This window comes from Macrobrachium nipponense, chromosome 11 (genome assembly GCF_015104395.2).
Source record: "Macrobrachium nipponense isolate FS-2020 chromosome 11, ASM1510439v2, whole genome shotgun sequence".
NCBI lineage: Eukaryota > Metazoa > Arthropoda > Malacostraca > Decapoda > Palaemonidae > Macrobrachium > Macrobrachium nipponense.
Window position 1 is genome coordinate 107,682,070 of NC_061087.1, and position 14,050 is coordinate 107,696,119.

Genomic DNA, 14,050 nt, shown 5'->3' on the forward strand with positions numbered 1-14,050 from the left:
TTAAGTTCAACATATTCAGTCTGGCTTTCATTATGATACACGCATCCTTTAATTGTTTCCAGTTCCCTTATGTACTTGTTTTCCTCGAAGTTTGTCTATGGACCTCAACTTCTTCATTCCTTTCCTCTTTTCTCTGAAAGTCTCTTGTACATCTTGATTAATTTTTATCTTTATTTCCTTCTTCAGTGCTTTTTTGGGATATTCTCTTATTCCACTAATTTCTGTATTATATTTGGTACATATGTATGTTCACCATGCTTTTTGTCTAACATTGCCCATAAGGGGCTCTTAATTGATCTTCTACTATTTCTTTTATTAATGTTTTCTCCTCCGAATTTAAGATGTTGTGGAAAAGCATTATTTTCTTTTAATCAATTCTGAAGGCTACTGGCCATATGCCGGACTCCGCTATAATGCCTGTATTGCATTTCCTCTGGTGCATTTAACTCGTTTTCCGTAACGTTGCTCCATGTCTCTGTGTTGGCAAATGAGGTTGGTACCACTACTGTTTCATAGATCTTCTTCCTTACGTCTACTTTTTTAACGTCCCCATATCTTCTGATTTCTCTTAGTATAGGTAGTACTCGACCTTTTGATTTCTAGTTTTAACACTTGCTTCCTTTGGAATTGTTTATTGCAGTTACTTCTTCTTCTTCTTCCTTTGTAGGAGAGTAATGTTAAATGTATGTCTGTAACTTATGGGCACATTATATAGCAAGCCATTTTCCAGAGCAATTTGTTGTTATTGTTTATTGGTTATCGTTGCTTGTGGCTCCTGGCGATAGAATCGATTTGCTTTATTCATTGCTGTTTATTCCCGTAGCAACTGACGCTAATGGCGAATACATTTTGTTTTCTTTCTTTTTCAGAATGCTGTAGTCGATTATCATTCGATTAAAACAGGTTATTCCTTTCTGGCAGTGAGATGATTTTCTACAAATTATTGTACCTGACTGGAGGTCATTTTTGCAATCTTATCAATTCAGTGCTGAGTCTGTTTATGAATCTTGTCGTTGCTAATTCTAGAAAGAATATAGTTTACTTATCCTGATATGGGGCCGATGTGTATACTTGGCTGCAGTCGAATTCTGTCGATCGCAAGTCGAATATCTAACTCGTTGGTTCGAAAGGTAGGTCGATAAATGGACAATTAGCCCGTCGATCGTCAGCCTTATTTTGGAACTAAAGCCATCGTTGGTATGTTTTTAAATATCTAATTGTCTCTGTTGGTGACCAATGTTTCGCTTCGACTTTTATTATTATTATTATTATTATTATTATTATTATTATTATTATTATTATTATTATTATTATTATTATTAATTATTATTATTATTATTATTATTATTATTATTATTATTATTATCACAGTCCTCTAATTCGACTGGGTGGTATTTATACCGTGGGGTTCCGGGTTGCATTCTGCCTCCTTAGGAGCCCATCACTTTTCTTACTGTGTGCGCTGTTTCTAGGAGCACACTCTTCTGCATGAGGCCTGGAGCTACTTCAGCCTCTAGTTTTTCCAGATTCCTTTTCAGGGATCTTGGGATCGTGCCTAGTGTTCTTATTATTATTATTATTATTATTATTATTATTATTATTATTATTATTATTATTATTATTATTCAGAAGATAAACCCCTATATTCATTTGGAACAGGCATACATAAGCCACTGACTTGATAGAAATTCAAGCTTCCAAATGATAATATGGTGTTCATTTTGGAAAGAAGTCACAGAAGGCAGCAGGAAATGACGGATATCAGTGTCAACAAAAAATGAACACCATCAGAGACAGGTGGTCCTGTAATTATTTCAATTAGTGATCTCTTAAGGGGCGATGAAAACTATCTACTTCATTCCCGTGTGTGTGTATGTTTGTATCTCTGGCCTTCTCTGAGTTTGACGCTCATTGATTATTTTATGTTCGCGATCAATTACAGCTTAAGCGATAAGTCACGCGAATTATTGCAAGGAAGAAACACTTGTTAACAGTCAGTCAGACAATAACGTGAATCATGCGACTGGCGATGCAACAAGCGATTCCAACGTACGACAACTTCAGTATGTCAGAGGCACCTTAGGTATAAGTGGAGAGTGACGTAAACACTGTAAGTTAAAAGTTTAGTTCTGTATCACACTGCATGGCATCAGTTCAGTGGGAAGTTAAGAGTCGCTAGCAACGTGAAAACCAACACTATGGAAATAACTGATGTGGAAAACGGCATACTGTGGCCAGTGAACACAGATGGGACCTTTGACGAAAGCTTTCTAGAACTCTTGAGGTTGGAAAAGGGGGAACTTGCTTTTATCCTCTGGAAACTGACGAAGAAAATCATCTTGGCGGAGGAAAAACTCAGCCGGCTGAGGACGACGACGCAGCCTGATCTGTGTTCCTCCAGGAACGCCCTCCTGCAGATGCTGCTTACAGGAGATTCCTCGGAAGGGGAGTCTGGTTCGTCTGTGAGCTCTTCTTCTTCGATGTCCACGCTCATATACGTAGAAGACTGCGCCAGAGAACCAAACGGAGAAACGACTGAAGAGGAATCGAGTGCAGTTCGCGAAGAACATCGCAACGGTGACCTCAAACCCATCACAGAAGAAAAAATCCTTTCGACTAACCCTGAAAAGCGCCTTATCTCTGAACCTTTCAAAAACTTGGCCACATCCCCCTCCAAGGAGGAAAGACCGAGCTCTGGCGCGAACGAGGTGAATGCAAACTGTTCGACGAACCAAACCCAGTACAGAAAAAACAGGCAGAAGAGGAAGAGAAGGAAGAACAAGAAGAAGAAAGCGAGGGCAACCGCCCCAGGAGTTAGCAGACGGTGAGAGAGGATGGTCGACTCATCAGGTCAATTAGGAAGGTGAGTCAGGCTATATATTAGTCCTTATTCCCTGGTGCATTTTGTTACTTATACTTGATTGAGAAGTGTCTTCTTCTTATTAATGTATGGCGCAAGAGAATGGGTGGGGGTTGTTGCATAATCATATCAAACAACTCGAAAGACGACTGTGTAGTTTGGTCTGATATCTGTCTGTGTGTATACCCACGGTATACCTAGACCGTGGTGGGTATACCCTCCTATGGGTGTTCTCTCCATCAGAGCTGAGTGTTTACAGTTTCTCGTTTATATTTATTTCAGTGTTGAAATTTTTTTCCTTTCTTTTCAGTTATCGCAACTGTCATATTGAGGAAAGCTTCGGAGACGGCAGCTTTCTTCAGAAAAATTGATTGATTAGTTGGTTCTCACTGGTGTCGCAACGACGAGGTTATTATTGACGCCGTCTTCAGAAAAAAAAAAAAGAACATTATCGAAGGACAGATGGAAAAACGCGCTATAGAACAATGAGCAACTATATGTATGTGAGACAGGGGAGAGAGAGAGAGAGAGAGAGAGAGAGAGAGAGAGTTGCCGGTAGAATGATTTCTTTGTTTTCTTGTTTTCAAAGCGAGACAAAATGAGAATGTGACGCTTAATAAGTTGTCCTATCAGTCACACCTTCTTTTCTAAAGTGTTTCCTAATGCATTCATTATTTTTTTAAATTCGTCATTTTTTTCATAATGCATCAACAATATAACCTAGCTTCTGGCATAGATATAACTCTGCTGTTATCCGTAATGCTGATATAATATAATCAAATTAATGTATGTAATATAATCTCAGTTAGCCAGGGTCATTACCAAGTCCTTTTATATGTTAATTTCAAGGACTCAATGAATATGTTTAAAGTACTGTATCTTCCATTCTTGTGGCCTAAATGTTTTGTTCCACACGGTTGTCACAATTCCAGTTGATCATAATTATATTCCTCTCTCTCTCTCTCTCTCTCTCTCTCTCTCTCTCTCTCTCTCTTCTTTAATCACCTTGATATTTTTGTCCACACCACTGTTTATAATTCCAGCTGATCATTTATATTCTCTCTCTCTCTCTCTCTCTCTCTCTCTCTCTCTCTCTCTCTCTCTCTCTCTCTCTCTCTTTCCTGCTTCATTCTCTGTCTCCTCGTCCATCACCTTTCTATAACTTTAATATTGTTGTGCCCTTGTCGTGCTCTCTCGTATACTATGAATAAAACAAATTTATACATATGGCTTCTTACAGACATCCATGAGGGGTATAGTGGTAATTTTTGGAGTTCTATTCCCTTAACTGGAATGAACTCCATATAAAAGGCTAAATAAACAATGGTATTCCTCGTTACCATGGCTGGCACAGTAAGTAACAAGAGTATTATCAGTGTTCTTTTAGAATTCTAGGGAAAGGAGTCTGCTTCTATCGTCCTTTGAGCGCAGTGCTGTTTCTCTGGTACTATCTAGCACACAGAAGGAGAATCTATATTCGCAAGCTGTGGAACTGGCAGAATTTATGTGTGCGCGTTTACTCTCTTCTCCATAAATAAGAGTAAATACGCAAGTCTTTCAAGAAAAATACAAAAGAAATAAAAAAAGTAATAAAGTAAGTAAAAACTCAGACAGACACTTACCACAGTTCTGTTTATGAGGAAGTTCACTCTTTACCCAATCGATTTTTGTCGTTCTTGGAACACCAGAACTGAATATTTTGAAAGTTCTTTTGACGTCTTGAGGGTCACATGACCAGTCCTCTACCATACTTTAATAATAGCATCTATATATAATTAAGTGTCCGATAAAACTGTTAATCGGATGGCAAAAGGCAAAGAGATATAGAACCATAACGTCTCGTCACAGCAACTCGAGAATTTGCACTGAAGGAACGCAACCGGTCAAGCAAATAGAATCGGTAAGTACATATATCACTGAGCGTTTCGTTGTCTAACATGCATATGTTCTCTCTCTCTCTCTCTCTCTCTCTCTCTCTTCTCTCTCTCTCTCTCTCTCTCTCTCTCTCTCTCTCTCTCTCTCTCTCTCTCTCTGATCTAAATAACGATTTAGTTTAGTGCCAGATCATAAGACCTAACATTCGTAATTCAAATCAAGTCTCTCTCTCTCTCTCTCTCTCTCTCTCTCTCTCTCTCTCTCTCTCTCTCTCTCTCTCTCTCATTCTGGTCTTTCCATTTCTTAGCTACGATACTTGCGGAAGTAGTACTACCGTAAACTTAAGCGTTAATTTTGTTTGAATTAGACGCAAGGGGACTACAGCTTATCACATCCAAGTAATTGCAGTTTAAGTACAAAAAATTGGACTCGAAACCAACTGGAAATCAATAATATTGGAAGAATGTTTCTCGCAGTAACTTAATTAGGGTGGGGGCTCCAAACACTTCTTCAGGACTCTTATTTATCCCAACCTTACTAACAGAGCTAACTCTCTTTTTTTACTACCTTTGTAACTTTTTCATCTAAATGGTTTAGTAGCCTATATGTCTCTCAAGCCCAGTCAAGTACAGATTCATTCTCCTTAAAAAAGCTCTCTTCTACACTTATTCTTTTCTATTCCTTGACTATACAACATGTTGAATGTCAGTTAACGTTTCCAGATAGCTTGCACAATTTATTCTCGTATTGTGCAATTTTTAAAATTTAGATATCTTTTGTATCTTCTTGAATATCTGTAATCCTTCACATTTCTAATCTCCCGAGACAGCAGGAAGATGAGTGAAAAAAAAGAATATATGGGCAGAACGTTATGAGGGATTTGAAGCTGTTGCAACACCTTACGAATTTCAAATTGTCTTTATTGACCAGACATCAGCTAGTAAGATCTGTATTTGGGACTCCGTTGGATACAGCACTATACCGGCTATATAGGTAACTAACCCAAGTCAAAATTCTAATGCTTTTCAAATGCTTAGATATCTATTTGGCTACATAGGCCTAACTATTATTCACACCGTGATTGACATTAAGGGATTGGTAAAATCTGTTATTATCTTTCTTAAAATGTAAACAGAATAGCACCTACACTTTGTGCTGAATTCAATCGCACACTAAAAAAGTGAACTGAATACCATACGAATTTCTCTTCGGTCGAGACGATTGATTCTCTAAGCTAATTCTTTTGCAACTAGCATATTGCAATACATAATCCCAGAAGAGGGCGAACCATCATAGATATACAGGCAAAAGGTGGACAAGACGAGAGAAATATAGGCATTGACATGGTAAGAAGAAGAAAAATATACCGATAAAATCACAATTAATATTGCCTAAGAGAACAGACAACAATTTGGTTTACAAAAATAACTTCAGAAAACTAGGAAGGAGAAATGACCAGAAACTTTGAAAAGAGCGTTACAACACGTTGTGCAATGTAACCGAAAGAGTTAGTTAAATTAATACGATAATAAACACTTGAAAATTGTTTCAGAAAAAATGGATATGAAGATATATATATATATATATCTATATATAATTATATATATATATATATAAATATCTATAAACTGGGTTCGCGGCTAACATTGTCACGAGTAATGAATATTATGAAAAATACAAAGAAAATAATATAAGTGATAGTTTGTGTATGTGCAACAATTTAGATATTGTCAAGAGAAATACTGTAATCAGAATGAAGAAATGATAATCTTATTTAAGAGCTAAGTGATTTATATATAGAACTGTCAGGTATTTGATCACGTTCGTTTTAAAGTTATATATTGATACGGTGAACTCAATATGGAGGACGGGTTTGACAGACTATGAATATGATGTCTCTATTTTTACCGCGCAGATCTATTAATATGTAAGGGACCTAGAGTATAAAGTACGAAATTCATCTAAATTTGTTTGTCAATTTTGATTGAATACTAATTTTAAATGCAAAATAAGCATAAAATATAATTATTATTGCTATTATTTACGTAGAATTCATGTTTTATGCTTACTCTTTTATATTTTCTCTCCCTCGCCATTGAGCATGGGACTATAAAATGTACTATAATCATATAGATTTTTTAGCTTGATGAACTTCTGACACAAAAATCTTATTTTTAAAATCCAAAATAAGTTAAATACAATGAAAAATCACCACTATCTCAATATTATCAGAAAAGGAGGCTGTCTTTCTCCACGTTGGGTTTGTTTTGGTACCGGGACCCACAGCTTCCAACATATGAAAACTCGGTAAAATTTCTGTTTCGAAACCTTTTTGTTCAATTTTATGCATTATTATGAAATGAGTAAGAGCAAAGGTATCCATTTGAATATGAAATTTAGGTATATTTTATGTCGTAATGGAGTATTAGGAGTTTTTGGATTGTCACTCGGTGAGCTATGCTGGGAATTTGACATTACGTTGCTTGAGGGTAATGATATGGATTACCTAGTGTAGGTAGTATATAGATTTCCAATACTCTTTTATTGTTTGGCCGTTTGTTTACTCATTTGTTTAAATTTAATTCCTAACAATGGATAAATCCAGCTTATTGGGCCCATGTCATTTAACCTTATTGGGAATGCAGCTGTGATACAGGTAGTAGGCTATAGGCTAGATTACGTATCCTACACTAGGTGTCCTATAGGTAGATACGTAGGATTCCTACCTATATATCTCCATTTAAGTCCAAACAATAAACAAAACCTTCTTATCTTGTTACAGCATTCTGGGGTTATCCAGCTTAACATTGGTAACCCTTTTTGGTTTTACTAACCAGGAAGGAGTAGCCTAAGATACTAGGTATGTTTGTTGGTTCAATGGTTTGCGCCTGTGAGCCGACAAACTTCTTATCGACTAAAAAATTCCCCTTCGGTTAACAAATATGAAAATATATTAATTCCGAGGTAGAGCAAATTAGATACAGTATACCTACTATTAGCTACTAAAGGGAGTTTATACTAGGCTAGTAGCTGGGTGTCCTACCAAGTATGATAATGATTAGGGTAAAAAACCGCATGATAATGATTAGGGTAAAAAACCGCATGGTACAGGGGTGAACCATGTACGATCAATGTGTACAACCCCAAGAAAAGTACATTATAACACGTCCTGACACCAGAGTAGAGGTCTTTAGCTCCGTTTCTCACCAACAACAAGTCGCGTCTGATGCCCATCTCCAATGTCAGGACGCGTTATAGCCTAATGTACTTTTTTTGGGGATGTACACATTGATCGTACGTGGTCCACCCCTGTTCCATGCGGTTTTTTATCCTAATAGGGTAAACTACCGAATGGCTGGCAGCCTCTACCGTAGCGCAGCCACCTTCCCGAAAAAGTATTTTAACATGTCCTGTAACCCAGGATAGACATTAGTCAAGACCCATTGAAGCAACACCTTGAGACCTCTACTTTCCTCTCAAAGTAAAGTTTTTGGTATTTCTACAGAAGCAGTCCGCGCAGACGGCAAGGAACGTAACCGTGGATACAACATCCACTAGGGATTGGGGCGTCCAATGTATTTCGCCGTGTTTATTACTGGTCCCTAGGGGGTTAATTACAGTCGTCCGAACAAATATTACTTTAAATTCTTGTTCAGTAGGTAAAACTGCATAGAAAAACCACTACTGCCATAGTCTAGGCCGCCGCGGATAAGTACCCTAGATCTACCAAGTTTTTGTTCTCCCAAGTCACTAATTAATGCCGTAGAGGTGGCCTTTCGGTATTTTACCCCAGTCAATGATACCGAGCCCATTTGTGGGTACGCATCCCCCGAAGACATGTTGGGTTAGGCGAGAATATTTTGGACATGGCATCCTGGGTTAGGTTAGACGAGGGCTGATAGATTATATAGTAGGAGCCTAAGGAAGGTAAAAGGGTAAAACTAAGAACTACTGCGGCCTGGCCAGTCGTCAACCAAAATATGTATGTTTATGATAGTTTCCGTCTTTACTCATGTTTTTATGTTCATTCCAAGGGGCTGGTACTAAATTAGGTGAGCAATTGGTATTTCTAATTAATAACTCCGCTCGGACTGCAATGAACGGTACCGTAAATATGAAAGCCACTGGAGATATTGGGGGGGTCAAATGTATTTCACAGTTTATTACTAGGCTATCCCCTGGGGTTAATTACAGCTAGATGACCAAATAAAATAGTTAACTCTTAATAAGCAACCAAAATACTATAGAAAGAGTCAATTTCCAAGGAAATACCTGACGTGGAGCAATTACATCTACCTGGGCATTTTTCACATAAACCCTTAGTAATTACTAAACCAGAAGGGTGCGGTAAAAGGGTTAAATTTATATGTTGGTTGTACATACAAATAATTAAAAATTATGTATTGAATATCATTAAGAAAAGTTTCTTGAGTTATTCATAAACTTCTACTAAGTTAGGTTAGGTTAGGCAAGGATATTTGTGGATTATGAATAATAAATATCAGAAGGATGCATTCTTACATAGCACCGTGATTTACAGCAACCAGTGTTAAGTAACATCAGTGCTTGGACTCAGTTCCTTAGGTTAGGTTAGCTAAGTCCTTTATTCTGGTTGAGATGTGATTTTCTGGTTGTAATTTCAAATTTTTTATTTATTTTTGTTTTAATTTTTACTGGAAGCCCTTCCGCTTTGCTTGTTTTAAATTTTGGAGGGACAACATGAAAGTGAGTATGAATAAATTAACGACCAAAATTATTCAAAGCGTACAAAACAACTTTGAAAAAGTATTTCCTTGCAAAAACACTGTTGTATCTCCTTTAAAAATTTTGCTGGTTTTTAAAAGCACTAATTGAAGACAGCGGAAGCTTTAGTCCCTGTTTTACGTATCCTACACCCTGGGTTAGTTGAATTGATTTTAACCTCGTGTAAGTAGGTAGGGTGCAGCATTGTTCTGTTTAAGAGTGATCTCTCCTTTACCGCTGTCAGCTAGGCCTACACCAAATGCATTTGATGTGGTCATCACTGTTTACCTGTGCCACAGGCTATTTAAGCCAGTGCTGTGAAGCTGGGGTAGCCTTCAAGATTTTAACTTTAGATTAGCAATAGCTTGCAAGAATAAGCTTTATAAAGCATTGCTAGCTACCTTAAAGCCAAAAATTATGATTGCCAAGAATCTTCTTTTACTTCTAAGTGATATAGCCTGGCCAAGGAAGTTTTAAATCAAAATTCTCCTATGTCAGTGTCTGACAGTTTCAATTATTTTCCAAGATGGATTTAACATAAGTATGTTGTCCTAATAAATAAAAGGGAAAGCCTATTAAATGCATGATCTGTTGGTTAAGCTTAGAGAGGAATGAGAAAATAGCAGTTTAGCTATTTCAGGTGGCATTACTTAATACATAAAGTACTTGGGCTGTCGTAGAAATGTGGCTTGACCGTTGGTTCTGCTTGATAATTAATTTTCCAAAATTAACTTCTCTTAAACCACCCCCCCCCCCTCCCAACACTTAGCTGGGGATTAAGCCTTCATACTGTGAATCATTACATTTATCACAGACAGTACTTGAAACTAACCTCAAATGTATGGCCAGAAGCAAGCTTGGAACACCTCATCATCATAATGTCTTAATGATGTGTTATGTAGGTAATTTTGTCATCTAGTTATTTTGTGGAAATAGGTGCGCAAATACATTTAACCAATTCAAAAAATGTATATTTTCATACAATCAACTTACCTGTCAGATACATACATAGCTAAGACTCCGTCGTCCCCGACAGAAATTCAAATTTCGCGCCACTTGCTACAGGTAGGTCAGGTGATCTACCGGCCTGCCCTGGGCGGCAGGACTAGGAACCATTCCCGTTTTCTATCATATTTTCTCTGTCGCCGGTGGTATCAACATTGTTGTTACTACCTCCTGACTTAGATTCTTATTTCAACCTTTTGATCATCGTTTCTCGGCTTTTTGGTGACGTATCTGGATCGTGGTTTTTGGCATTCGCTACTGTGGACTGAATTTGGACTTGCTTTTTTATTTTTCTCAGTATGTCAGACTCAAATGTGAGTGTGAGAATGTGTGTGAATGTAGGCTGCAAGGTGAGGATACCGAAGGCTTCGGTTGATCCTCACAATGTATGTCGTAAATGTAGAGGGTTTGAATGTTCTTCTTCTAATACCTGTCATGAATGTGAGGGGTTGAATGCAGAAGAATGGAAGACTCTAACTTCTTATTTGAGGAAGTTAGAGAGGGATAGAGTTAGACATTTGAAGAGTGTGAGTACAAGGCCTATTGAGCCTTTTATTGACCCTATCTCTAACCTTAATGATTTTGATTCTTCCTCTGTGTCGAATCATTCACAAGCTTTACTTTCAGAATCGGCCTCTGAAATCGCCGATCTGAAGGCTACTATCTCTAAATGGCGGTCTTACAAGGTAAGGATAGTGAAAGTGAAGTGTTTAGTGAAGTGAGTGCTCCCAGTGTTGTGGAGGGGGCGTTTGATCGTCTCTGCGACGCTCCCAGGCCTAGACCGCTTCCAAGCTCCCATGCCCAGAGGAGAAGGAAAGTCGAAAGCCTTAAGGAGGTCGTGGGGAATCCCCAATGGTCAGACGTCCCTTCAGCAGGCTCTGTTTCGCTTCAGGCTGCTCAGGACCGCTTTAGAAAAAGCGTCCTGCGAGAGTGTTTCTCTTCCTCTCCCTCTCCTTCACCTAAACGAGGGTGGAAGGATTCGGACCTTTCCAGGCCCCAGAAAAGGCATTATAGAGAACCTGATTGGAATTCAAGCCCGGAGCGCTTCTCAGATGAAGCTCCCTCTTCAATCAAAAAGGCGAAGGTTGCGTCAACGTCTCCCTACATGGACGTAGCGGATCGCTCGCCTTTGAAATCTCCTTCTCCCATTGAAGAAGACGTGGGAGAAGCTTCAAGGAAAATTCTTCTTGCTGTCCAAGAGCAGCTAGCCTCATTGGTGGGAGTTTTGAATAGAGATCCTCCTCGTAAGAAGGACGTTTCTCTTCCGATCAAGAAGTCTCGTCCTCTCTCCCCTGCCAAACGCGAGGCGTCTTTCAGACATGAAGCTTCGTCTTCCAAACACGTAGAAGAAGATTTTCTGTCTAGATCGAGATCGAGAGAGGCATATACAAGACGCGAAGTGCAAGACAAGACGCCAGCTAGACGTGAGGCGTCTTCCAGGCGCGAGGCGTCATACAGAGGCGTGGAATCAGCCAGACACGAGACTCCAGCCAGGACTCATTCCGGACGTGAAGCGTCATCTAAGCGCGAGGCGCCAGCCAAGTTTTTGGCGCCAGCCAGGACGCCAGTTGAGTGCGAGACGTCTTCCAGGCGCGAGGCGTCATCCAGACGTGAGGAGTCAGCCAGGACGAGAGGCGGACGAGAGGCGTCATCCAAGCACGAGGGGTCATCCTTATATGAGGAGACGCCTAAGCGTGTGGCGCCAGCCAAGCGGGAAGCTTCTCACAAAGCTCAAACTTTTATGAAGAGGAGAGATTATCACTCCCTTAGTCCCTCTCCTATCAGGAGTTTGTCTCCCCCAGAGGAAAGACGTCCTGATTTTTCGACGGAGTCTCCTCTAGACCCCGAGTTAGAGGAGAACTCAGAAGACGAGAATCGTGGAAGAGAAGGACTGTCAAGCTACAAAGTCTTGACAGCCCTGCTTCTTGAAGAATATGGAGACGCTTTAACCCCTGCCGCTCCTCCTTCTCCGCGCTCTCTGTTTTCGAGCGCAAAGGCTAAGAAGTCTTCGTCTTTTCTGAGAATGAAACCCACCATTTCTATGAAGAGGGCTCTTCAGTCTTTGAATTCGTGGATGGATTCGAAGAAGGAGCTGGTCAGGACGGTCTTCTGCATGCCCCCAGCGAGACTCGCTGGAAAAAGGGGCATTTGGTATAAGACGGGAGAGAATATGGGCCTTTCTCCCGTCTTCGGCTGAAGCGGACTTTTCGACGTTAGTCGATGCGTCGAGAAGACACGGTTTGAACTCTGCCCGTGTGACTTAGGGCTCTTCCATGTATTGGAAGTTTTCAACTTCTTAGATTGGTCCCTTGGGGTGATGTCCAAGAAGGCGCATGATTCAGAAGGACTCGACCCAGAAGTTCTCCTTTGTATACTGTCGTGTATCGACAAGGCGGTACAAGATGGCTCTTTAGAAATCTCATCTTTATTTGGAGCGGGACTTCTTAAGAAGAGGACAGTCTTCAGTGCTTTTTTGACCAAAGCGGTCTCCCACTCTCAGAGACCAGCACTTTTGTACTCTCCCTTATCAGACTTTTTGTTTCCTTCTCAGTTAGTGAAAGACATTTCCCGATCATTAACTGAGAAGGCGACTCAAGACCTTCTTACTCAGTCATCAAGGAAGAAGAGACCTGCGACTGCGGTGGAAAAGAAAGGACCGAGTATTTCGGTTCAGCCCTTTCGAGGAGGCCCTACCTCCAGAGCACCCTCAAGAAGGAAGGCTCCTGAGAAGAGAGGTAGGTCTGCCTTCCGTCCCTTTAAAAAGGGTAAATGATGCTTCTCTCCTCCAAACACCAGTAGGTGCCAGGCTCTTGGAATTTGCAGAGGCCTGGGCACGTATAGGCACGGACGCCTCATCTTTGTCCGTGATAAGGAAAGGATACATTATACCTTTCCACGACAGTCCTCCCCTAACGTCAACTCCGCGGGAACTGTCAGCCAAATACAGAGACCCTGTACTGAGGGATACTACTCTTCGACTGATGGTGGATCAGATGTGGGACAAGAGAGCGATAGACCTAGTACTGGATCAAAACTCCCTGGGGTTTTACAATCGCCTTTTTCTGATTGCAAAGGCCTCGGGGGGCTGGAGACCAGTGCTGGACGTCAGCGCTCTGAACAAATTTGTTCAGAAGGAGAAGTTCTCCATGGAGACTTCGGCCTCAGTCCTTTCAGCTTTACGCCAAGGAGATTGGATGGTGTCTCTGGATCTCCAGGACGCCTATTTTCACATACTGATTCACCCTTCGTCGAAGAAGTACCTCCGTTTCATGGCGGAGGGAAGGATCTTTCAGTTCAGGGCCTTGTGTTTCGGCCTTTCCACAGCTCCTCAGGTCTTCACAAGCCTGATGAAGAATGTGGCAAGGTTTCTTCACCTAAAAGGGGTGAATATCTCTCTGTATCTGGATGACTGGCTCATCAGGGCCAGATCAGAGAGACAGTGTTTGGAGGACCTTATTCTGACCATGAACTTGATCAAGTCGTTGGGATTACTTGTGAACCTCGAGAAGTCGCAGCTGACCCCCAGACAGAACTTAGTCTATCTGGGGATTCAGATGGATTCTCGGG

General features: G+C 40.3%; 1 protein-coding gene across 1 annotated transcript in view; it reads left to right on the top strand.

Annotated features, from left to right (window-relative positions):
* Nucleotides 1-6,884: 6,884 nt before the first annotated feature.
* The window catches only part of LOC135208108 (obg-like ATPase 1), a 63,408-nt gene continuing 56,242 nt past the window's right edge, over nt 6,885-14,050 (top strand). Inside the window, exon 1 of the mRNA XM_064240257.1 lies at nt 6,885-7,042. The gene's annotated coding sequence lies outside the window, so the exon portion shown is untranslated. The remainder of the gene's footprint in view (nt 7,043-14,050) is intronic.